This window comes from Channa argus, unplaced genomic scaffold (genome assembly GCF_033026475.1).
Source record: "Channa argus isolate prfri unplaced genomic scaffold, Channa argus male v1.0 Contig011, whole genome shotgun sequence".
Taxonomy (NCBI): domain Eukaryota; kingdom Metazoa; phylum Chordata; class Actinopteri; order Anabantiformes; family Channidae; genus Channa; species Channa argus.
The window spans coordinates 367,875-393,231 of record NW_027125230.1 but is presented as its reverse complement, the minus strand read 5'-3'; the positions used below and the strand labels follow the sequence as shown (position 1 = coordinate 393,231).

The 25,357-nt window shown below is 44.0% G+C and overlaps 15 pseudogenes; all 15 read left to right on the top strand.

Annotated features, from left to right (window-relative positions):
• Positions 1-296: 296 nt before the first annotated feature.
• On the top strand, positions 297-415 carry LOC137111499 (5S ribosomal RNA; annotated as a pseudogene).
• Positions 416-1,272: 857 nt separating this feature from the next.
• Positions 1,273-1,391, top strand: LOC137111792 (5S ribosomal RNA; annotated as a pseudogene).
• A 7,922-nt stretch (positions 1,392-9,313) lies between these two features.
• LOC137112123 (5S ribosomal RNA) lies at positions 9,314-9,432 on the top strand (annotated as a pseudogene).
• Positions 9,433-10,289: 857 nt separating this feature from the next.
• Positions 10,290-10,408, top strand: LOC137111615 (5S ribosomal RNA; annotated as a pseudogene).
• An 857-nt stretch (positions 10,409-11,265) lies between these two features.
• On the top strand, positions 11,266-11,384 carry LOC137111791 (5S ribosomal RNA; annotated as a pseudogene).
• An 856-nt stretch (positions 11,385-12,240) lies between these two features.
• LOC137111606 (5S ribosomal RNA) lies at positions 12,241-12,359 on the top strand (annotated as a pseudogene).
• An 856-nt stretch (positions 12,360-13,215) lies between these two features.
• On the top strand, positions 13,216-13,334 carry LOC137112122 (5S ribosomal RNA; annotated as a pseudogene).
• Positions 13,335-14,191: 857 nt separating this feature from the next.
• LOC137111614 (5S ribosomal RNA) lies at positions 14,192-14,310 on the top strand (annotated as a pseudogene).
• Positions 14,311-15,167: 857 nt separating this feature from the next.
• LOC137111718 (5S ribosomal RNA) lies at positions 15,168-15,285 on the top strand (annotated as a pseudogene).
• A 4,402-nt stretch (positions 15,286-19,687) lies between these two features.
• Positions 19,688-19,806, top strand: LOC137111613 (5S ribosomal RNA; annotated as a pseudogene).
• An 857-nt stretch (positions 19,807-20,663) lies between these two features.
• On the top strand, positions 20,664-20,782 carry LOC137111536 (5S ribosomal RNA; annotated as a pseudogene).
• An 858-nt stretch (positions 20,783-21,640) lies between these two features.
• On the top strand, positions 21,641-21,759 carry LOC137111455 (5S ribosomal RNA; annotated as a pseudogene).
• An 857-nt stretch (positions 21,760-22,616) lies between these two features.
• Positions 22,617-22,735, top strand: LOC137111535 (5S ribosomal RNA; annotated as a pseudogene).
• An 857-nt stretch (positions 22,736-23,592) lies between these two features.
• LOC137111790 (5S ribosomal RNA) lies at positions 23,593-23,711 on the top strand (annotated as a pseudogene).
• An 857-nt stretch (positions 23,712-24,568) lies between these two features.
• Positions 24,569-24,687, top strand: LOC137112163 (5S ribosomal RNA; annotated as a pseudogene).
• Positions 24,688-25,357: the final 670 nt, after the last annotated feature.

Below are 25,357 nucleotides of genomic sequence, written 5' to 3'. Positions count from 1 at the left end.
TTATGTTGGCCTTGGTTCGCCCTGAGTTGTAGTGTCATGTTTTGTTTGACACTTTCTTTCGTTTAAAATAAATATCATTCTGTTGGAACATCTCGATCCTGGATTTTGGTTTGGGGATGGGAGAGGGAACATGCTAATTTATCTTTGTATGTTGCACCCTGACCCCCTAGACAGGGGCGTAACAGACCAGTACAGTTATAGTACTTTGTACTTTGCCACATTTATCTTCTTCTTAGCAAGTGTCATGCATTCTACTTCTCCAGCGTTTTTAAGAGCTGTTGATGATGTCAAATGCAGCTTACGGCCACACCGCTCTCTAAGCGCCCGATCTCGTCCGATCTTGGCAGCCAAATAGAGCCGGGCCTGGTTAGTACTTGGTAGGAAGACCGCCTGGGAATACCAGGTATTGTAAGCTTTTTTGCTTGGGTTTACGAGCAGCACAAGCTGGTGTTACTGCCTATTTATTCATAGAAATTGTTCTATATTTTCATCAAATTTTGTTCTTTCATTGCTGTTTTGCTACTTTATTGGTTTGCCAACCATCGTGCTTCATTACTAGTAGACCATGTTACGGTCCTGGCCATATGTGTTGTTTTTATTTTCTTGTTCTTATAGGTGCCCTGCCTGATTGGCCGGATTGGGGGGCAGTACAGGAAGCTGATTGGTCCATCCTACACTTCCTGGAGTTTTAAAAGTACGGTTCCCAACAGCTAGCGAGGCTCTTTCTGGCATCAGCACCTGTTTGCTGTTCTTGGTTTCCAAACCTTATTTAGCATTTTTGAATTGTTAGGTTTTGTGCCGTGGTTTTGTTTATAAATTGTATATTTTGTAAATAGTATTAAATCTGTAGGGGTGAACTGCCATTTTCTTTGGACTGTTTTCACATTAGGGAGTTAGGGTTAGCGACTGTCTTTTGGTTTGTTTATTTCTATCAGGCTAGCTAGCACTTTCTGTGGGAAATGGCTTATTTTGTTTATTGTGTTGGCCTTGGTTCGCCCTGAGTTGTAGTGTCATGTTTTGTTTGACACTTTCTTTCGTTTAAAATAAATATCATTCTGTTGGAACATCTCGATCCTGGATTTTGGTTTGGGGATCGGAGAGGGAACATGCTAATTTATCTTTGTATGTTGCACCCTGACCCCCTAGACAGGGGCGTAACAGACCAGTACAGTTATAGTACTTTGTACTTTGCCACATTTATCTTCTTCTTAGCAAGTGTCATGCATTCTACTTCTCCAGCGTTTTTAAGAGCTGTTGATGATGTCAAATGCAGCTTACGGCCACACCGCTCTCTAAGCGCCCGATCTCGTCCGATCTCGGCAGCCAAATAGAGCCGGGCCTGGTTAGTACTTGGTAGGAAGACCGCCTGGGAATACCAGGTGCTGTAAGCTTTTTTGCTTGGGTTTACGGGCAGCACAAGCTGGTGTTACTGCCTATTTATTCATAGAAATTGTTCTATATTTTCATCAAATTTTGTTCTTTCATTGCTGTTTTGCTACTTTATTGGTTTGCCAACCATCGTGCTTCATTACTAGTAGACCATGTTACGGTCCTGGCCATATGTGTGGTTTTTATTTTCTTGTTCTTATAGGTGCCCTGCCTGATTGGCCGGATTGGGGGGCAGTACAGGAAGCTGATTGGTCCATCCTACACTTCCTGGAGTTTTAAAAGTACGGTTCCCAACAGCTAGCGAGGCTCTTTCTGGCAGCAGCACCTGTTTGCTGTTCTTGGTTTCCAAACCTTATTTAGCATTTTTGAATTGTTAGGTTTTGTGCCGTGGTTTTGTTTATAAATTGTATATTTTGTAAATAGTATTAAATCTGTAGGGGTGAACTGCCATTTTCTTTGGACTGTTTTCACATTAGGGAGTTAGGGTTAGCGACTGTCTTTTGGTTTGTTTATTTCTATCAGGCTAGCTAGCACTTTCTGTGGGAAATGGCTTATTTTGTTTATTATGTTTGCCTTGGTTCGCCCTGAGTTGTAGTGTCATGTTTTGTTTGACACTTTCTTTCGTTTAAAATAAATATCATTCTGTTGGAACATCTCGATCCTGGATTTTGGTTTGGGGATCGGAGAGGGAACATGCTAATTTATCTTTGTATGTTTCACCCTGACCCCCTAGACAGGGGCGTAACAGACCAGTACAGTTATAGTACTTTGTACTTTGCCACATTTATCTTCTTCTTAGCAAGTGTCATGCATTCTGCTTCTCTAGCGTTTTTAAGAGCTGTTGATGATGTCAAATGCAGCTTACGGCCACACCGCTCTCTAAGCGCCCGATTGGAGGAGGAAAGGGGAGTGGTCTTTCCGAATCAGTGTGCTTCAGGTAGAGACACGCATGTGAGCTGCTCCGCGTTTGTCGCGCATTTTTCGTTTTCATATTAGTGTTTTGCCTAGCCAGTATAGTGAGTTTGAGTTTGTTTTCAATATCTTTATGAAACCCCCCGGCGGAGTTTCTCCGTTCGGGGGCGCCTTTATTTATTGTGGTTTCCTAGTTTTTGAACTTTTTTGGGTTTTCGTTTTTGAGCGAGTTCTAATAGACTACTCGTAATGGAGAACGGCAGAGGCAGGCGAGAAGAAGAAGCCTGGTTTACAGTGGCGGGATAAAGCGGAAGGAGGAGAATGGAAACGGAGAAAAATGGCGTCGGTGGGGAAAGCACATTGAGAGGGAACGAGCTGGAGCTGGCGGAGGAGACGAGGAAGTCGCTGAATAAAGGTGTCAAGCAGGTGGAGAAAAGGATGGAGATTGCAAAGGAGCGGCCTGGTCGGAGAATGGAGAATGACTGTGTGGCGGCGGATGAGAGACAACAGGGAGATCGGGTAAGCACGCGTTCGGTGCCGGGTGGAGTGACAGAGACGGGCAAAGAAATGCGGTATGATAGAGATTTGACTGTTTTGGCTGAGGTGGTGGGAGAGGAGAGAGTGAAGACAATGGAACTGCTGAGAGCAATGCGTGATGTGTGTGGAGGCATCGTGGCATTGCGGGAGACGGGGCCGAATAAATACGAGGTGACGGTCAAGAGCGAGGCTGGGAAAAAAAGACTCTTAGACGGATTTAAAGTGGGTAGAGCTGTGGTGATGGTTAAAACTTTAGCTATCGATGAATTGGTGGTGTCGTTTTTGAATCTGCCGGCCTATATTGCGGATGAGGACATTTTGGAAAAACTGGATGTGTGGGGGGTGAGAGCAATCTCTCCGATTAAAAGACGGTTATGGCCTGGGACTGATGTGGCGGATGGAACAAGATATGTTAAAGTTAAATTTAATGAAACTGTACAATCATTGCCATATTCCTCTAAATTTATGACGGCCACAGGGCCAGAATATTTTAGGGTTATCCATAATAATCAGGTTAAAGTGTGTAGGATGTGTCTACAGCCTGGACATATAGTTAGAGATTGCCCTGATTTTACATGCTTTAAGTGCAATAAACAGGGTCATTATGCACGTGAGTGTGATGCCTGGGCGCACAGGTGTGTTGCGTGCCATGCCCCAGCGGAGCAATGTAATTGCCGTAATGCAGGTGAAGGGGAAGGGGTGGTAAACCGGGACTCCATCTCTGATGATGAAAGGAGTAATGTCAGGCCTGCAGAGGAGCCAGCCCTGGGTAGCGAGACAGAGAGTGAGAATGAGCTTGGAGATGAGATGGTGTCACAGAGTGCTGACTTGTTGGTGCAAGAGGGCATAAGAAATGAGGGGGTCGATGAGTTGGGATCCAGTATGGATCATGTGCTGGCGGACTGGAGCGGGGATGCGGCGAGTCGCCCTGAAGGGGGCTGGCTAGACTCACCCCGGCCTGAGCCGAATGTGCCTCACTCGCAAAATGAAGTAGAATCCACCACTCGAATACCCACTTCTGATGTAGCCCCGCTGGCTCCCCAGGCTACTAGCGTGGACTCAGATTTGGAGATGGATGTCCAATGGGTAAAACAGGTTAGGAAGAGGGTACAGCAGGGTAAGCTAAGTGGAACTGAGGGAGGGTATAGAAATAAGGGTAAGAAATGTGCCAAAAAATGACAGGGCCGATTCTAGTTTTTTTGCTGGGAATGCTGCTTTTTTCTCAAAATTTGAATGGGCTTAAAAGCATTGAGAGAATTGAACAGGTTTGCGGGAAAATGCTGTGTGACATCCTGTGCGTCCAGGAATGCAGGTGGACCTCTGAGACAATAAAAAGCATAAAGTGCTTTTGGAGAGGGGATCTTTTTTATTCTCTATCCCCAGACAAAACTGCAGGGGTAGCAATCTTTGTGAAGCCTGGACTATTTGAGAGTGTCGTGCAAATTGCTAAGGATGATCAGGGAAGGCTACTGGTGATCGATGTAATTGAACAAAGTAGGAGATATAGAATTGTGAACCTATATGGGCCAAATAGTGAAGGAGAGAGGAGGGTTTTTTTCAGGCGCTGTAAAAGATGGACAGATGATCGCTCGGTGGTGATAGGGGACTGGAATGTGACGCTGGCTAGGATAGATGTGGGTGCCAACAATAAATTTAAGAATGACACTAGCAGGTCGGCTGTGTTTGAATGGATGGAAGAGTGTGATTTGATGGATGCATGGAGAGTACTGAACCCCGGTACCCGTGCGTATTCGCGCAGGCAAGTGGTGTTGGGCAGGCTGAAACAATCTAGAATAGATTTGTGCTTGCTAGCGTCGGGTTTGGTTCCGGTTTTAAATAACTGCAAATATGAGTTTTGCACTTGGAGTGATCATGCCTCTCTGAGAGTGGATCTGGGGGAGGGCAGAGTTCGGAGGAATGGGGGCTTATGGTGCTTTAATTCAAGCCTCTTAGAGGATGGTTTTTTTAGAGCAAAAATGGAGTCTTTTCTCTCTGCTCTTTGTGATCAAAGTGAGTTTGTGGTGGACATCATTGAGTGGTGGGAGCGCACTAAGTTAAAAATCAAGAAGCGCTGCATCGCATTGAGCAGAGAGAAAAGACAAAGAGAGAAAAGAGGGGAGGATGAGCTGAGGGACCGCCTGAAAAAGGAGCTTGAGTTGGTTGAGGCTGGGTGTGGACATCCGTTGGAGACGTATCTCGTGCTGAGGGAGCAGTTGAGACAGTTGGATGAGAGAAAATGCAGGGGTGCAATGATCCGCAGCAAAGCGCAGCATATGTTGAAAGGTGAGCGCTGTACTGCATTTTTTCTGGGCCTGGAAAAGAGGAAACAGTCCAAAACATATATTTCTGAAATAAAGGACTCGGAGGGTAACACACATACTGATTCAGTGGATATTTTACAAACCGTGCAAGATTTTTATTCCAGTTTATTTAGTAGGCAAGAGATTTCACAGATAAAGTTAAATCAAGTACTTGGGAAAATTAGCTGCTCCCTCAGTCACGAGGATGCGGCTTTATGTGATGAAAACATCCAGTTAGAAGAAGTGAAAGAGGCAATCTTAGCCCTGAATACATCAAGGAGCCCAGGTTCGGACGGTCTCTCAGCTGAATTCTACCAGCATTTCAGTCACCTGCTGGCCCCTGTCCTCTGTAGGCTGTTTTTTGCCATACAGGAGGAGGGCAGATGTGCAGAGTCCTTCCTGAGGGGAGTGATCACTCTTGTGTATAAAAATAAAGGGGAAAAATCTGACCTAGCGAACTATAGACCAATCAGCCTGCTCAACACTGACTATAAGATCCTGACTAAGGTACTGGGTTTTAGGCTCAAAGGAGTGATCGGCTCGATAATTGGGCCTACCCAGACTTACAGTATTCCGGGGAGGGATATTTCTGACTGCATCCTGTCAACAAAGTTGTCTTTCGAAAATCTAATGATGACAGGGGGCATATACCTCAGTGTTGATTTGGAGAAGGCATTTGACAGGGTCAGTCATGAGTTTCTCTTTGGATGTCTGGGGGTTTTTGGGTTCGGCCCAATTTTTCGAGAATGGGTGAAGTTGTTGTACAGCCGGGCTACTAGTGTCGTGAAATGTAACGGCCTCTTAACAGATCCTTTCCCCCTAGAGAGATCAGTGAGGCAGGGATGTCCGCTGTCTGCCATGCTATATGCAATTGTAGCAGAGCCTCTTGCGCAATGCATCTTAACCGATCCGCTTATCAAGGGGATAACATCTCCCAAAGGCAATGAGTTCAGAATAGCTCAGTATGCCGATGATATAAGCATTATGGTTAAAGATGGTGAGAGTTTGCAACAGGTGCTAAAGCACCTTGAAGCATATGAGCAGGCGGCGGGAGCCCGAGTGAATAGGGAGAAATCCAGCCTTATTTGTGGGCCCGGGTCTGCTCTAGGGGATGTGGGTCTGAATTTTAAAAGGGGTGAGACGGAGGTCAAGCTGCTTGGAATATATATTTGTCCTCAGCCGCTGGTCAGCGTCCGCAAAACCTGGGAGGAGAGGCTTGCGTGGTGTAGGTCCAGGCTGGGACTGTGGAAGATGAGAGGTCTTGGGCTGAAGGGAAGAGTGGTCATTTTAAACTCTATAATAGTGCCGGGGCTGGTCTATGCCATGCAGGTCTGTCACCTGCCGGGCGATGTACTGTCCGGACTGTGCAGCGCTATCAGTGGCTTCTTGTGGAAAGGCAAGGCCTTTACTATTGCGCACAAGACACTAGTTGGGCCATACGAAAAAGGGGGTTTGAATCTCTGCGATTTGAAAACTAAATTAGTATCTTTAAGACTAAAACTTTTTAAAAAATGGCTATGTGATAAAACTGATTATATTTGGAAGGACTATTTCGATGCAGAGATAAGGAGGAGGGGTGAGTGTGGGGAGTATAACTTATGCAGCAGTGCGCTGGCACGGCCTGTGGCAGATGCGGACCCACTTTTCCAGGAGGCCGCTGAGGCGTGGGTTCAGGTCTTGCCTCATCTAGAGTGCAAAATGTTTTCGAAAGAAGATGTACTTAAACAGCCAATCTTTGGGAACCCGCGTCTCGGTGGCCGGGAGAGATTGCTGGTTGGCCGGGGTGCCTTAAATGGGGCGTTTAACCAAATTGGGGAGGTTCTGGACCAGACAGGGGCCTTAAACCCTCTGGAAGTCCTTAAGAAAGTAAGAAGGAAAGGTGTGAACATCAGATGGACCAAGGTGTTACAATTCTGTACAGACATCGGTCAGAGAATGCCACTGGAATGGAGGGAGAAGTTGCAGGAAGCAGACGGTGGGCTGGTGGGGGATGGCAGAATTGATTTTTCACTCTCCGGTGATTGCAAAAATAGGGAATTTAAAGACTTACAGTCAAAATTTTGGTACAAGGTTCTAATTGACAAAATATTCAAACAGCCCACAGCAAACTCCTCATGGTCTCATGTGTTCCCTACCCGACCCACTTCTTCAATATGGACTAATATGCATGATAAATGGCTTCCCCCTGCAATAGCAAACTCAAACTTCCTGCTGCGTCACAGAAGGGTGCTGGTTTCTGTCGTCCTCCACCAGATTAGTAAGAGCACGTATGCGAGAACTTGTCCGGTCTGTAGGGTGGAAGATGAAGATTTTAACCACTTGTTGTTGTACTGTGAGGTCATACAAAAATTCAGGAATTGGGTAAAAAGTCTATTAAGAAATAAGTGTAAGGTGACTGGTTTGGAAGGTGAGGCATGGGATTGGGTGTGGTGTTTTGGGTTAGTGAAGGGACATACAAAAATAAATGTGGGATTAGTGAATTTTTTGTTGAGCGTAGCTCGTCATGTTGTGTATATAGCCAGAAATTATGCATTGTATGATGGGAAAAAGATGAGGAGGGTGTTGGTTTTTCAAAATATGGTGTCACATTATTTGGGTATTCTGTTTTCGCTTGATAATGAGGGGTTTCTTATTAAATGGGGGGTTAAAAATGATTTATGTGTGTTAGATGGGGAGGGTAGAATGCACTTTGATTTTGGGTGATCTTTTATTTGACCTATTATTATATGAGTATATGTATTGGTATGTATTTGTGTGTATATATATATATATATATATATATATGTATATATGTATATGTATGTGTATGTGTAGATGTAAATATATATAGGTACGGGTACATGAATGTATGTGTGTATAATGTATGCGTGTGTGTGTATATTTGTATGTATGTTTGTATGTATATATGTATGTATATGTATATAGATAGGGATATATATAAAGAGGTAGATGTGTGTAAATGTATGGGTATTTATATATATATATATAGATAGATAGATAGATAGATATGGATAGATATATGACATGTTTATAATGTTATCCCCCTATATTTATAAATATATGTATTTACATTAGAGAAATAGATCTTGCTTTAAGTTGTTTAATTTAGTTGAAAGAACTATGGATGTAATGTTTTGTTGATTTATCTCTGTATATACCTAATTTCTTTTTGTAGAGTGTATTTTTGATAATAAAAAGATAAAAAAAAAAAAAAAAAAAAATAAGCGCCCGATCCCGTCCGATCTCGGCAGCCAAATAGGGCCGGGCCTTGTTAGTACTTGGTAGGAAGACCGCCTGGGAATACCAGGTGCTGTAAGCTTTTTTGCTTGGGTTTACGGGCAGCACAAGCTGGTGTTACTGCCTATTTATTCATAGAAATTGTTCTATATTTTCATCAAATTTTGTTCTTTCATTGCTGTTTTGCTACTTTATTGGTTTGCCAACCATCGTGCTTCATTACTAGTAGACCATGTTACGGTCCTGGCCATATGTGTTGTTTTTATTTTGTTGTTCTTATAGGTGCCCTGCCTGATTGGCCGGATTTGGGGGAAGTACAGGAAGCTGATTGGTCCATCCTACACTTCCTGGAGTTTTAAAAGTACGGTTCCCAACAGCTAGCGAGGCTCTTTCTGGCAGCAGCACCTGTTTGCTGTTCTTGCTTTCCAAACCTTATTTAGCATTTTTGAATTGTTAGGTTTTGTACCGTGGTTTTGTTTATAAATTGTATATTTTGTAAATAGTATTAAATCTGTAGGGGTGAACTGCCATTTTCTTTGGACTGTTTTCACATTAGGGAGTTAGGGTTAGCGACTGTCTTTTGGTTTGTTTATTTCTATCAGGCTAGCTAGCACTTTCTGTGGGAAATGGCTTATTTTGTTTATTATGTTGGCCTTGGTTCGCCCTGAGTTGTAGTGTCATGTTTTGTTTGACACTTTCTTTCGTTTAAAATAAATATCATTCTGTTGGAACATCTCGATCCTGGATTTTGGTTTGGGGATCGGAGAGGGAACATGCTAATTTATCTTTGTATGTTGCACCCTGACCCCTACACAAGGGCGTAACAGACCAGTACAGTTATAGTACTTTGTACTTTGCCACATTTATCTTCTTCTTAGCAAGTGTCATGCATTCTGCTTCTCCAGCGTTTTTAAGAGCTGTTGATGATGTCAAATGCAGCTTACGGCCACACCGCTCTCTAAGCGCCCGATCTCGTCCGATTTCGGCAGCCAAATAGAGCCGGGCCTGGTTAGTACTTGGTAGGAAGACCGCCTGGGAATACCAGGTGCTGTAAGCTTTTTTGCTTGGGTTTACGGGCAGCACAAGCTGGTGTTACTGCCTATTTATTCATAGAAATTGTTCTATATTTTCATCAAATTTTGTTCTTTCATTACTGTTTTGCTACTTTATTGGTTTGCCAACCATCGTGCTTCATTACTAGTAGACCATGTTACGGTCCTGGCCATATGTGTTGTTTTTATTTTCTTGTTCTTATAGGTGCCCTGCCTGATTGGCCGGATTGGGGGGCAGTACAGGAAGCTGATTGGTCCATCCTACACTTCCTGGAGTTTTAAAAGTACGGTTCCCAACAGCTAGCGAGGCTCTTTCTGGCATCAGCACCTGTTTGCTGTTCTTGGTTTCCAAACCTCATTTAGCATTTTTGAATTGTTAGGTTTTGTGCCGTGGTTTTGTTTATAAATTGTATATTTTGTAAATAGTATTAAATCTGTAGGGGTGAACTGCCATTTTCTTTGGACTGTTTTCACATTAGGGAGTTAGGGTTAGCGACTGTCTTTTGGTTTGTTTATTTCTATCAGGCTAGCTAGCACTTTCTGTGGGAAATGGCTTATTTTGTTTATTGTGTTGGCCTTGGTTCGCCCTGAGTTGTAGTGTCATGTTTTGTTTGACACTTTCTTTCGTTTAAAATAAATATCATTCTGTTGGAACATCTCGATCCTGGATTTTGGTTTGGGGATCGGAGAGGGAACATGCTAATTTATCTTTGTATGTTGCACCCTGACCCCCTAGACAGGGGCGTAACAGACCAGTACAGTTATAGTACTTTGTACTTTGCCACATTTATCTTCTTCTTAGCAAGTGTCATGCATTCTGCTTCTCCAGCGTTTTTAAGAGCTGTTGATGATGTCAAATGCAGCTTACGGCCACACTGCTCTCTAAGCGCCCGATCCCGTCCGATCTCGGCAGCCAAATAGGGCCGGGCCTTGTTAGTACTTGGTAGGAAGACCGCCTGGGAATACCACGTGCTGTAAGCTTCTTTGCTTGGGTTTACGGGCAACACAAGCTCGTGTTACTGCCTATTTATTCATAGAAATTGTACTATATTTTCATCAAATTTTGTTCTTTCATTGCTGTTTTGCTACTTTATTGGTTTGCCAACCATCGTGCTTCATTACTAGTAGACCATGTTACGGTCCTGGCCATATGTGTAGTTTTTATTTTCTTGTTCTTATAGGTGCCCTGCCTGATTGGCCGGATTGGGGGGCAGTACAGGAAGCTGATTGGTCCATCCTTCACTTCCTGGAGTTTTAAAAGTACGGTTCCCAACAGCTAGCGAGGCTCTTTCTGGCAGCAGCACCTGTTTGCTGTTCTTGGTTTCCAAACCTTATTTAGCATTTTTGAATTGTTAGGTTTTGTGCCGTGGTTTTGTTTATAAATTGTATATTTTGTAAATAGTATTAAATCTGTAGGGGTGAACTGCCATTTTCTTTGGACTGTTTTCACATTAGGGAGTTAGGGTTAGCGACTGTCTTTTGGTTTGTTTATTTCTATCAGGCTAGCTAGCACTTTCTGTGGGAAATGGCTTATTTTGTTTATTATGTTGGCCTTGGTTCGCCCTGAGTTGTAGTGTCATGTTTTGTTTGACACTTTCTTTCGTTTAAAATAAATATCATTCTGTTGGAACATCTCGATCCTGGATTTTGGTTTGGGGATCGGAGAGGGAACATGCTAATTTATCTTTGTATGTTGCACCCTGACCCCCTAGACAGGGGCGTAACAGACCAGTACAGTTATAGTACTTTGTACTTTGCCACATTTATCTTCTTCTTAGCAAGTGTCATGCATTCTACTTCTCCAGCGTTTTTAAGAGCTGTTGATGATGTCAAATGCAGCTTACGGCCACACCGCTCTCTAAGCGCCCGATCTCGTCCGATCTCGGCAGCCAAATAGAGCCGGGCCTGGTTAGTACTTGGTAGGAAGACCGCCTGGGAATACCAGGTGCTGTAAGCTTTTTTGCTTGGGTTTACGGGCAGCACAAGCTGGTGTTACTGCCTATTTATTCATAGAAATTGTTCTATATTTTCATCAAATTTTGTTCTTACATTGCTGTTTTGCTACTTTATTGGTTTGCCAACCATCGTGCTTCATTACTAGTAGACCATGTTACGGTCCTGGCCATATGTGTTGTTTTTATTTTGTTGTTCTTATAGGTGCCCTGCCTGATTGGCCGGATTGGGGGGCAGTACAGGAAGCTGATTGGTCCATCCTACACTTCCTGGAGTTTTAAAAGTACGGTTCCCAACAGCTAGCGAGGCTCTTTCTGGCATCAGCACCTGTTTGCTGTTCTTGGTTTCCAAACCTTATTTAGCATTTTTGAATTGTTAGGTTTTGTGCCGTGGTTTTGTTTATAAATTGTATATTTTGTAAATAGTATTAAATCTGTAGGGGTGAACTGCCATTTTCTTTGGACTGTTTTCACATTAGGGAGTTAGGGTTAGCGACTGTCTTTTGGTTTGTTTATTTCTATCAGGCTAGCTAGCACTTTCTGTGGGAAATGGCTTATTTTGTTTATTATGTTGGCCTTGGTTCGCCCTGAGTTGTAGTGTCATGTTTTGTTTGACACTTTCTTTCGTTTAAAATAAATATCATTCTGTTGGAACATCTCGATTCTGGATTTTGGTTTGGGGATCGGAGAGGGAACATGCTAATTTATCTTTGTATGTTGCACCCTGACCCCTAGACAAGGGCGTAACAGACCAGTACAGTTATAGTACTTTGTACTTTGCCACATTTATCTTCTTCTTAGCAAGTGTCATGCATTCTGCTTCTCCAGCGTTTTTAAGAGCTGTTGATGATGTCAAATGCAGCTGACGGCCACACCGCTCTCTAAGCGCCCGATCCCATCCGATCTCGGCAGCCAAATAGGGCCGGGCCTTGTTAGTACTTGGTAGGAAGACCGCCTGGGAATACCACGTGCTGTAAGCTTCTTTGCTTGGGTTTACGGGCAACACAAGCTGGTGTTACTGCCTATTTATTCATAGAAATTGTACTATATTTTCATCAAATTTTGTTCTTTCATTGCTGTTTTGCTACTTTATTGGTTTGCCAACCATCGTGCTTCATTACTAGTAGACCATGTTACGGTCCTGGCCATATGTGTAGTTTTTATTTTCTTGTTCTTATAGGTGCCCTGCCTGATTGGCCGGATTGGGGGGCAGTACAGGAAGCTGATTGGTCCATCCTTCACTTCCTGGAGTTTTAAAAGTACGGTTCCCAACAGCTAGCGAGGCTCTTTCTGGCAGCAGCACCTGTTTGCTGTTCTTGGTTTCCAAACCTTATTTAGCATTTTTGAATTGTTAGGTTTTGTGCCGTGGTTTTGTTTATAAATTGTATATTTTGTAAATAGTATTAAATCTGTAGGGGTGAACTGCCATTTTCTTTGGACTGTTTTCACATTAGGGAGTTAGGGTTAGCGACTGTCTTTTGGTTTGTTTATTTCTATCAGGCTAGCTAGCACTTTCTGTGGGAAATGGCTTATTTTGTTTATTATGTTGGCCTTGGTTCGCCCTGAGTTGTAGTGTCATGTTTTGTTTGACACTTTCTTTCGTTTAAAATAAATATCATTCTGTTGGAACATCTCGATCCTGGATTTTGGTTTGGGGATCGGAGAGGGAACATGCTAATTTATCTTTGTATGTTGCACCCTGACCCCTAGACAAGGGCGTAACAGACCAGTACAGTTATAGTACTTTGTACTTTGCCACATTTATCTTCTTCTTAGCAAGTGTCATGCATTCTGCTTCTCCAGCGTTTTTAAGAGCTGTTGATGATGTCAAATGCAGCTTACGGCCACACCGCTCTCTAAGCGCCCGATCTCGTCCGATTTCGGCAGCCAAATAGAGCCGGGCCTGGTTAGTACTTGGTAGGAAGACCGCCTGGGAATACCAGGTGCTGTAAGCTTTTTTGCTTGGGTTTACGGGCAGCACAAGCTGGTGTTACTGCCTATTTATTCATAGAAATTGTTCTATATTTTCATCAAATTTTGTTCTTTCATTACTGTTTTGCTACTTTATTGGTTTGCCAACCATCGTGCTTCATTACTAGTAGACCATGTTACGGTCCTGGCCATATGTGTTGTTTTTATTTTTTTGTTCTTATAGGTGCCCTGCCTGATTGGCCGGATTGGGGGGCAGTACAGGAAGCTGATTGGTCCATCCTACACTTCCTGGAGTTTTAAAAGTACGGTTCCCAACAGCTAGCGAGGCTCTTTCTGGTATCAGCACCTGTTTGCTGTTCTTGGTTTCCAAACCTCATTTAGCATTTTTAAATTGTTAGGTTTTGTGCCGTGGTTTTGTTTATAAATTGTATATTTTGTAAATAGTATTAAATCTGTAGGGGTGAACTGCCATTTTCTTTGGACTTTTTTCACATTAGGGAGTTAGGGTTAGCGACTGTCTTTTGGTTTGTTTATTTCTATCAGGCTAGCTAGCACTTTCTGTGGGAAATGGCTTATTTTGTTTATTGTGTTGGCCTTGGTTCGCCCTGAGTTGTAGTGTCATGTTTTGTTTGACACTTTCTTTCGTTTAAAATAAATATCATTCTGTTGGAACATCTCGATCCTGGATTTTGGTTTGGGGATCGGAGAGGGAACATGCTAATTTATCTTTGTATGTTGCACCCTGACCCCCTAGACAGGGGCGTAACAGACCAGTACAGTTATAGTATTTTGTACTTTGCCACATTTATCTTCTTCTTAGCAAGTGTCATGCATTCTGCTTCTCCAGCGTTTTTAAGAGCTGTTGATGATGTCAAATGCAGCTTACGGCCACACTGCTCTCTAAGCGCCCGATCCCGTCCGATCTCGGCAGCCAAATAGGGCCGGGCCTTGTTAGTACTTGGTAGGAAGACCGCCTGGGAATACCACGTGCTGTAAGCTTCTTTGCTTGGGTTTACGGGCAACACAAGCTCGTGTTACTGCCTATTTATTCATAGAAATTGTACTATATTTTCATCAAATTTTGTTCTTTCATTGCTGTTTTGCTACTTTATTGGTTTGCCAACCATCGTGCTTCATTACTAGTAGACCATGTTACGGTCCTGGCCATATGTGTTGTTTTTATTTTGTTGTTCTTATAGGTGCCCTGCCTGATTGGCCGGATTGGGGGGCAGTACAGGAAGCTGATTGGTCCATCCTACACTTCCTGGAGTTTTAAAAGTACGGTTCCCAACAGCTAGCGAGGCTCTTTCTGGCATCAGCACCTGTTTGCTGTTCTTGGTTTCCAAACCTTATTTAGCATTTTTGAATTGTTAGGTTTTGTGCCGTGGTTTGGTTTATAAATTGTATATTTTGTAAATAGTATTAAATCTGTAGGGGTGAACTGCCATTTTCTTTGGACTGTTTTCACATTAGGGAGTTAGGGTTAGCGACTGTCTTTTGGTTTGTTTATTTCTTTCAGGCTAGCTAGCACTTTCTGTGGGAAATGGCTTATTTTGTTTATTATGTTGGCCTTGGTTGGCCCTGAGTTGTAGTGTCATGTTTTGTTTGACATATTCTTTCGTTTAAAATAAATATCATTCTGTTGGAACATCTCGATCCTGGATTTTGGTTTGGGGATCGGAGAGGGAACATGCTAATTTATCTTTGTATGTTGCACCCTGACCCCCTAGACAGGGGCGTAACAGACCAGTACAGTTATAGTACTTTGTACTTTGCCACATTTATCTTCTTCTTAGCAAGTGTCATGCATTCTGCTTCTCCAGCGTTTTTAAGAGCTGTTGATGATGTCAAATGCAGCTTACGGCCACACCGCTCTCTAAGCGCCCGATCCCGTCCGATCTCGGCAGCCAAATAGGGCCGGGCCTTGTTAGTACTTGGTAGGAAGACCGCCTGGGAATACCACGTGCTGAAGCTTCTTTGCTTGGGTTTACGGGCAGCACAAGCTGGTGTTACTGCCTATTTATTCATAGAAATTGTTCTATATTTTCATCAAATTTTGTTCTTTCATTGCTGTTTTGCTACTTTATTGGTTTGCCAACCATCGTGCTTCATTACTAGTAGACCATGTTACGGTCCTGGCCATATGTGTTGTTTTTATTTTCTTGTTCTTATAGGTGCCCTGCCTGATTGGCCGGATTGGGGGGCAGTACAGGAAGCTGATTGGTCCATCCTACACTTCCTGGAGTTTTAAAAGTACGGTTCCCAACAGCTAGCGAGGCTCTTTCTGGCATCAGCACCTGTTTGCTGTTCTTGGTTTCCAAACCTTATTTAGCATTTTTGAATTGTTAGGTTTTGTGCCGTGGTTTTGTTTATAAATTGTATATTTTGTAAATAGTATTAAATCTGTAGGGGTGAACTGCCATTTTCTTTGGACTGTTTTCACATTAGGGAGTTAGGGTTAGCGACTGTCTTTTGGTTTGTTTATTTCTATCAGGCTAGCTAGCACTTTCTGTGGGAAATGGCTTATTTTGTTTATTATGTTGGCCTTGGTTCGCCCTGAGTTGTAGTGTCATGTTTTGTTTGACACTTTCTTTCGTTTAAAATAAATATCATTCTGTTGGAACATCTCGATCCTGGATTTTGGTTTGGGGATCGGAGAGGGAACATGCTAATTTATCTTTGTATGTTGCACCCTGACCCCCTAGTCAAGTCAAGTGGCTTTTATTGTCATTTCTACTATACACAGTTGTTCACAGTACACAGTTGAAACGAGATAACGTTCCTCCAAGAACCAAGGTGCTACAAACAACACAAGTTATAATAAAGTGCATCGAGTGCAACCAAGTGCAAACAGTGCAGACGAAAAAACAGTACAGACGTACAGTGTAGACAGACAACACAAGTAACACAGGACAGGACACAAGACACAAGACCCAAGACAGTGCCGACCAGTAAACCTACTGTATACTATTTTACAGTACAGTACAGTTCAGTTAAGTGTGCTAGGGGTGTTAAAAAAAAGAGCAGCTTGTAAACGGTATAGTGCATTTAAATGTCCAGCATGTAAAAAAAGTGCAATTGCATTGGAATGTGCAAAAAAAAACAGCAGGTAAACAGTGTAGTGCAGTAAATGTAGAATGATAAAAGTAAATAAATAATAAATAAGTGGTGGTGGAATGAGATGAGTAGTGAGTGATGAGAATGTGCTGAGTTCGGTTTGCAGTGTGTTTAAGTTCTATTTCAGTTCTGTGTGTTGAGGAGCCTGATGGCTTGTGGGAAAAAACTGTTGCATAGTCTGGATGTGGTGGGCCGAATGCTTCGGAACCTCTTTCCTGATGGCAGGAGTGTGAAGAGTGTGTGTGATGGGTGTGTGCGGTCGTCCACAATGCTGTTGGCTTTGCGGATGCAGCGTGTGGTGTAAATGTGCATGATAGAGGGCAGAGAGACTCCGATGATCTTCTCAGCTGTCCTCACTATCCTCTGTAGGGTCTTGCGATCCGCGACGGTGCAGTTCCCAAACCAGGCAGTGATGCAGCTGCTCAGGATGCTCTCAATGGTCCCTCTGTAGAACATGGTCAGGATGGGGGGAGGGAGATGGGCTTTCCTCAGCCTTCTCAGGAAGTAGAGACGCTGCTGGGCCTTCTTGGTGATGGAGCTGGTGTTGACTGACCAGGTGAGGTTGTCCGCCAGATGAACACCAAGGAATTTGGTGCTCTTGACTATCTCCACTGAGGATCCATCGATGATCAATGGAGAATGGTCACCCTGTGCTCTCCTGAAGTCCACAACCATCTCTTTAGTTTTGTTAACGTTCAGAGACAGGTTGTTTGCTCCACACCAGGCTGTTAATCGTTGCACCTCCTCTCTGTAGGCTGACTCGTCGTTCTTGCTGATTAAACCCACCACGGTCGTGTCATCAGCAAACTTGACTAAGTGGTTTGAGCTGTGCATTGCTACACAGTCGTGCGTCAGCAGAGTGAACAGCAGAGGGCTGAGCACACAGCCCTGAGGGGCTCCAGTGCTCAGTGTGGTGGTGCTGGAGATGTTGTTCCCGATCCGGACTGACTGGGGTCTCCCAGTCAGGAAGTCCAGAATCCAGTTGCAGAGGGAGGTGTTCAGGCCCAGTATGCTCAATTTCTCAGTCAGGTGCTGAGGGATGATTGTGTTGAATGCTGAGCTGAAGTCAATGAACAGCATTCGTACGTATGAGTCCTTACTGTCCAGGTGGGTGAGGGCCAGATGGAGGGTCGTGGAGATGGCATCGTCCGTGGAACGATTTGGACGATACGCAAACTGCATGGGGTCCAGGGAGGTTGGGAGTTGGGTCTTAATGTGCCTCATGACGAGCCTCTCGAAGCACTTCATCACGATGGGTGTGAGCGCGACGGGACGGTAGTCATTGAGGCAGGAGACAGTAGACTTCTTAGGCACAGGCACGATGGTCGTTGCCTTGAGGCACGTAGGAACAACGTTGCTGCTCAGGGAGATGTTGAAGATGTCTGTGAAGACATCCGCTAGCTGTTCTGCGCACTCCCTGAGCACTCTGCCAGGAATGTTGTCTGGTCCAGCAGACTTCCGTGGGTTAACTCTGCATAGAGTTTTCCTCACTTCAGCTGTGGTTAGACAGAGCACCTGGTCACTGGGAGGTGGAGTGGACTTCCTCGCCTTCACGTTGTTCTGTGCCTCAAACCGGGCGTAGAAGTGGTTCAGCGCATCTGGGAGGGAGGCGTCGCGGTCACAATCAGGTGAAGTTGTCTTGTAGTTCGTGATCGCCTGGATGCCCTGCCACATGCGCCGGGTGTCTCCGCTGTCTTCGAAGTGGTCGTGGATTTTCTTTGAGTGTGCGCGCTTTGCCTCTCTAATGGCACGGGACAGTTTGGCCCTTGCTGTTCTCAAGGCCGTCTTGTCCCCTGTTCTGAAGGCAGCGTCTCTTTGTTTCAGCAGCGCACACACATTGGCATTTATCCACGGCTTCCTGTTGGAGCGTGTAGTGATGGTCTTGGAGATGGTCACATCGTCAACGCACTTGCTGATGTAGCTGGTTACTGTTGACGTGTATTCCTCCAAGTTGATGGAATCGCCGTTGGTTGCGGCCTCCCTAAACATGTCCCAGTCAGTGCACTCAAAACAGTCTTGAAGAGCAGAAGTAGCTCCTGCTGGCCAGGTTTTCACCTGTTTCAGAACCGGTTTAGAGCGTCTGACGAGCGGTCTGTATGCTGGAATTAGCATAACCGAGATGTGGTCTGAGTAGCCGAGATGGGGGCGGGGCTCCGCACGATACGCGCCGGGGATGTTTGTGTAAACAAGATCCAGCGTGTTCCCTCCTCTCGTTGCAAAGTCCACATGCTGATGAAGTTTAGGGAGCACAGTCCTGAGATTCGCATGGTTGAAATCTCCGGCAATAATAAACAGTCCGTCGGGGTGAGCGTTCTGCAGGTCGCTAATAGCACCGTAGAGTTCACACAGTGCCTCCTTAGCATTAGCGCTGGGGGGAATGTACACTCCGACAATGAAAACAGTGGTGAATTCCCGTGGTAAATAGAACGGTCTGCATCTAACAGTCACAAACTCCACTAGCGATGAGCAGAAACGTGAGACAAGCACAGAGTTCTTGCACCACTCCGTGTTGATGTAAACACACACGCCACCACCGCGAGTCTTACCGCACAGAGCAGCGTTTCTGTCGGCGCGAAACACGGTTAGCCCGTCTAGCTGGATGGCGGCTTCCGGAACTCTGTCACTGAGCCACGTCTCCGTGAAAACAAAGATGCAGCAGTCTCTGAATTCTCGCCGCGTGGTCCGCTGGAGTCGGATTTAGTCTAGTTTATTGTCCAGGGAGCAGACGTTGGAGAGGAGAATGGACGGTAGAGCCGGCCGGCTAGGGTTAGCATTTAGCCTAGCACGGACACCCGCCCGCTTGCCGCGCTTCCGCTTCCTCGAGCAGCGCTTCCGACGTCCCCTCACCTGGCCACCGGCGTCAGGTGACACCGAGGGCTGGGGGCCTGGTATTTGTCGCTGGGGTCGTAGCAAGCCGAGGTCGCGAAGGTTACCAATTACTTCCTCGTGCAGATTATTGTATGTATGAACCCTGTGCCGCAGCAATGTCTGGCGGTCGTAAACATGAACACAGCTGACTGTGGTGTCCATGTACTGTAAAGGGTCTGGCTAAATACGGCAAAAACACCATTTGTTGGATCCGGAGAGGCCGCTGCGAGCTACTGCCGCGCCGCCATCTTGTTCCACAGCCTAGACAGGGGCGTAACAGACCAGTACAGTTATAGTACTTTGTACTTTGCCACATTTATCTTCTTCTTAGCAAGTGTCATGCATTCTGCTTCTCCAGCGTTTTTAAGAGCTGTTGATGATGTCAAATGCAGCTTACGGCCACACTGCTCTCTAAGCGCCCGATCCCGTCCGATCTCGGCAGCCAAATAGGGCCGGGCCTTGTTAGTACTTGGTAGGAAGACCGCCTGGGAATACCACGTGCTGTAAGCTTCTTTGCTTGGGTTTACGGGCAGCACAAGCTGGTGTTACTGCCTATTTATTCATAGAAATTGTTCTATATTTTCATCAAATTTTGTTCTTTCATTGCTGTTTTGCTACTTTATTGGTTTGCCAACCATCGTGCTTCATTACTAGTAGACCATGTTACGGTCCTGGCCATATGTGTTGTTTTTATTTTCTTGTTCTTATAGGTGCCCTGCCTGATTGGCCGGATTGGGGGGCAGTACAGGAAGCTGATTGGTCCATCCTACACTTCCTGGAGTTTTAAAAGTACGGTTCCCAACAGCTAGCGAGGCTCTTTCTGGCATCAGCACCTGTTTGCTGTTCTTGCTTTCCAAACCTTATTTAGCATTTTTGAATTGTTAGGTTTTGTGCCGTGGTTTTGTTTATAAATTGTATATTTTGTAAATAGTATTAAATCTGTAGGGGTGAACTGCCATTTTCTTTGGACTGTTTTCACATTAGGGAGTTAGGGTTAGCGACTGTCTTTTGGTTTGTTTATTTCTATCAGGCTAGCTAGCACTTTCTGTGGGAAATGGCTTATTTTGTTTATTATGTTGGCCTTGGTTCGCCCTGAGTTGTAGTGTCATGTTTTGTTTGACACTTTCTTTCGTTTAAAATAAATATCATTCTGTTGGAACATCTCGATCCTGGATTTTGGTTTGGGGATCGGAGAGGGAACATGCTAATTTATCTTTGTATGTTGCACCCTGACCCCCTAGACAGGGGCGTAACAGACCAGTACAGTTATAGTACTTTGTACTTTGCCACATTTATCTTCTTCTTAGCAAGTGTCATGCATTCTGCTTCTCCAGCGTTTTTAAGAGCTGTTGATGATGTCAAATGCAGCTTACGGCCACACCGCTCTCTAAGCGCCCGATCCCGTCCGATCTCGGCAGCCAAATAGGGCCGGGCCTTGTTAGTACTTGGTAGGAAGACCGCCTGGGAATACCACGTGCTGTAAGCTTCTTTGCTTGGGTTTACGGGCAGCACAAGCTGGTGTTACTGCCTATTTATTCATAGAAATTGTACTATATTTTCATCAAATTTTGTTCTTTCATTGCTGTTTTGCTACTTTATTGGTTTGCCAACCATCGTGCTTCATTACTAGTAGACCATGTTACGGTCCTGGCCATATGTGTTGTTTTTATTTTCTTGTTCTTATAAGTGCCCTGCCTGATTGGCCGGATTGGGGGGCAGTACAGGAAGCTGATTGGTCCATCCTACACTTCCTGGAGTTTTAAAAGTACGGTTCCCAACAGCTAGCGAGGCTCTTTCTGGCATCAGCACCTGTTTGCTGTTCTTGGTTTCCAAACCTTATTTAGCATTTTTGAATTGTTAGGTTTTGTGCCGTGGTTTTGTTTATAAATTGTATATTTTGTAAATAGTATTAAATCTGTAGGGGTGAACTGCCATTTTCTTTGGAACGTTTTTCACATTAGGGAGTTAGGGTTAGCGACTGTCTTTTGGTTTGTTTATTTCTATCAGGCTAGCTAGCACTTTCTGTGGGAAATGGCTTATTTTGTTTATTATGTTGGCCTTGGTTCGCCCTGAGTTGTAGTGTCATGTTTTGTTTGACACTTTCTTTCGTTTAAAATAAATATCATTCTGTTGGAACATCTCGATCCTGGATTTTGGTTTGGGGATCGGAGAGGGAACATGCTAATTTATCTTTGTATGTTGCACCCTGACCCCCTAGACAGGGGCCTAACAGACCAGTACAGTTATAGTACTTTGTACTTTGCCACATTTATCTTCTTCTTAGCAAGTGTCATGCATTCTGCTTCTCCAGCGTTTTTAAGAGCTGTTGATGATGTCAAATGCAGCTTACGGCCACACTGCTCTCTAAGCGCCCGATCCCGTCCGATCTCGGCAGCCAAATAGGGCCGGGCCTTGTTAGTACTTGGTAGGAAGACCACCTGGGAATACCAGGTGCTGTAAGCTTTTTTGCTTGAGTTTACGGGCAGCACAAGCTGGTGTTACTGCCTATTTATTCATAGAAATTGTTCTATATTTTCATCAAATTTTGTTCTTTCATTGCTGTTTTGCTACTTTATTGGTTTGCCAACCATCGTGCTTCATTACTAGTAGACCATGTTACGGTCCTGGCCATATGTGTTGTTTTTATTTTCTTGTTCTTATAGGTGCCCTGCCTGATTGGCCGGATTGGGGGGCAGTACAGGAAGCTGATTGGTCCATCCTACACTTCCTGGAGTTTTAAAAGTACGGTTCCCAACAGCTAGCGAGGCTCTTTCTGGCATCAGCACCTGTTTGCTGTTCTTGCTTTCCAAACCTTATTTAGCATTTTTGAATTGTTAGGTTTTGTGCCGTGGTTTTGTTTATAAATTGTATATTTTGTAAATAGTATTAAATCTGTAGGGGTGAACTGCCATTTTCTTTGGACTGTTTTCACATTAGGGAGTTAGGGTTAGCGACTGTCTTTTGGTTTGTTTATTTCTATCAGGCTAGCTAGCACTTTCTGTGGGAAATGGCTTATTTTGTTTATTATGTTGGCCTTGGTTCGCCCTGAGTTGTAGTGTCATGTTTTGTTTGACACTTTCTTTCGTTTAAAATAAATATCATTCTGTTGGAACATCTCGATCCTGGATTTTGGTTTGGGGATCGGAGAGGGAACATGCTAATTTATCTTTGTATGTTGCACCCTGACCCCCTAGACAGGGGCGTAACAGACCAGTACAGTTATAGTACTTTGTACTTTGCCACATTTATCTTCTTCTTAGCAAGTGTCATGCATTCTGCTTCTCCAGCGTTTTTAAGAGCTGTTGATGATGTCAAATGCAGCTTACGGCCACACCGCTCTCTAAGCGCCCGATCCCGTCCGATCTCGGCAGCCAAATAGGGCCGGGCCTTGTTAGTACTTGGTAGGAAGACCGCCTGGGAATACCACGTGCTGTAAGCTTCTTTGCTTGGGTTTACGGGCAGCACAAGCTGGTGTTACTGCCTATTTATTCATAGAAATTGTACTATATTTTCATCAAATTTTGTTCTTTCATTGCTGTTTTGCTACTTTATTGGTTTGCCAACCATCGTGCTTCATTACTAGTAGACCATGTTACGGTCCTGGCCATATGTGTTGTTTTTATTTTCTTGTTCTTATAGGTGCCCTGCCTGATTGGCCGGATTGGGGGGCAGTACAGGAAGCTGATTGGTCCATCCTACACTTCCTGGAGTTTTAAAAGTACGGTTCCCAACAGCTAGCGAGGCTCTTTCTGGCATCAGCACCTGTTTGCTGTTCTTGGTTTCCAAACCTTATTTAGCATTTTTGAATTGTTAGGTTTTGTGCCGTGGTTTTGTTTATAAATTGTATATTTTGTAAATAGTATTAAATCTGTAGGGGTGAACTGCCATTTTCTTTGGACTGTTTTCACATTAGGGAGTTAGGGTTAGCGACTGTCTTTTGGTTTGTTTATTTCTATCAGGCTAGCTAGCACTTTCTGTGGGAAATGGCTTATTTTGTTTATTATGTTGGCCTTGGTTCGCCCTGAGTTGTAGTGTCATGTTTTGTTTGACACTTTCTTTCGTTTAAAATAAATATCATTCTGTTGGAACATCTCGATCCTGGAGTTTGGTTTGGGGATCGGAGAGGGAACATGCTAATTTATCTTTGTATGTTTCACCCTGACCCCCTAGACAGGGGCGTAACAGACCAGTACAGTTATAGTACTTTGTACTTTGCCACATTTATCTTCTTCTTAGCAAGTGTCATGCATTCTGCTTCTCTAGCGTTTTTAAGAGCTGTTGATGATGTCAAATGCAGCTTACGGCCACACCGCTCTCTAAGCGCCCGATCTCGTCCGATCTCGGCAGCCAAATAGAGCCGGGCCTGGTTAGTACTTGGTAGGAAGACCGCCTGGGAATACCAGGTGCTGTAAGCTTTTTTGCTTGGGTTTACGGGCAGCACAAGCTGGTGTTACTGCCTATTTATTCATAGAAATTGTTCTATATTTTCATCAAATTTTGTTCTTTCATTGCTGTTTTGCTACTTTATTGGTTTGCCAACCATCGTGCTTCATTACTAGTAGACCATGTTACGGTCCTGGCCATATGTGTTGTTTTTATTTTCTTGTTCTTATAGGTGCCCTGCCTGATTGGCCGGATTGGGGGGCAGTACAGGAAGCTGATTGGTCCATCCTACACTTCCTGGAGTTTTAAAAGTACGGTTCCCAACAGCTAGCGAGGCTCTTTCTGGCATCAGCACCTGTTTGCTGTTCTTGGTTTCCAAACCTTATTTAGCATTTTTGAATTGTTAGGTTTTGTGCCGTGGTTTTGTTTATAAATTGTATATTTTGTAAATAGTATTAAATCTGTAGGGGTGAACTGCCATTTTCTTTGGACTGTTTTCACATTAGGGAGTTAGGGTTAGCGACTGTCTTTTGGTTTGTTTATTTCTATCAGGCTAGCTAGCACTTTCTGTGGGAAATGGCTTATTTTGTTTATTATGTTGGCCTTGGTTCGCCCTGAGTTGTAGTGTCATGTTTTGTTTGACACTTTCTTTCGTTTAAAATAAATATCATTCTGTTGGAACATCTCGATCCTGGATTTTGGTTTGGGGATCGGAGAGGGAACATGCTAATTTATCTTTGTATGTTGCACCCTGACCCCCTAGACAGGGGCGTAACAGACCAGTACAGTTATAGTACTTTGTACTTTGCCACATTTATCTTCTTCTTAGCAAGTGTCATGCATTCTGCTTCTCCAGCGTTTTTAAGAGCTGTTGATGATGTCAAATGCAGCTTACGGCCACACCGCTCTCTAAGCGCCCGATCTCGTCCGATCTCGGCAGCCAAATAGAGCCGGGCCTGGTTAGTACTTGGTAAGAAGACCACCTGGGAATACCAGGTGCTGTAAGCTTTTTTGCTTGGGTTTACGGGCAGCACAAGCTGGTGTTACTGCCTATTTATTCATAGAAATTGTTCTATATTTTCATCAAATTTTGTTCTTTCATTGCTGTTTTGCTACTTTATTGGTTTGTCAACCATCGTGCTTTATTACTAGTAGACCATGTTACGGTCCTGGCCATATGTGTTGTTTTTATTTTCTTGTTCTTATAGGTGCCCTTCTTGATTGGCCGGATTTGGGGGAAGTACAGGAAGCTGATTGGTCCATCCTACACTTCCTGGAGTTTTAAAAGTACGGTTCCCAACAGCTAGCGAGGCTCTTTCTGGCAGCAGCACCTGTTTGCTGTTCTTGGTTTCCAAACCTTATTTAGCATTTTTGAATTGTTAGGTTTTGTGCCGTGGTTTTGTTTATAAATTGTATATTTTGTAAATAGTATTAAATCTGTAGGGGTGGACTGCCATTTTCTTTTGATTGTTTTCTCTTGTTTTCACATTAGGGAGTTAGGGTTAGCGACTGTCTTTTGGTTTGTTTATTTCTATCAGGCTAGCTAGCACTTTCTGTGGGAAATGGCTTATTTTGTTTATTATGTTGGCCTTGGTTCGCCCTGAGTTGTAGTGTCATGTTTTGTTTGACACTTTCTTTCGTTTAAAATAAATATCATTCTGTTGGAACATCTCGATCC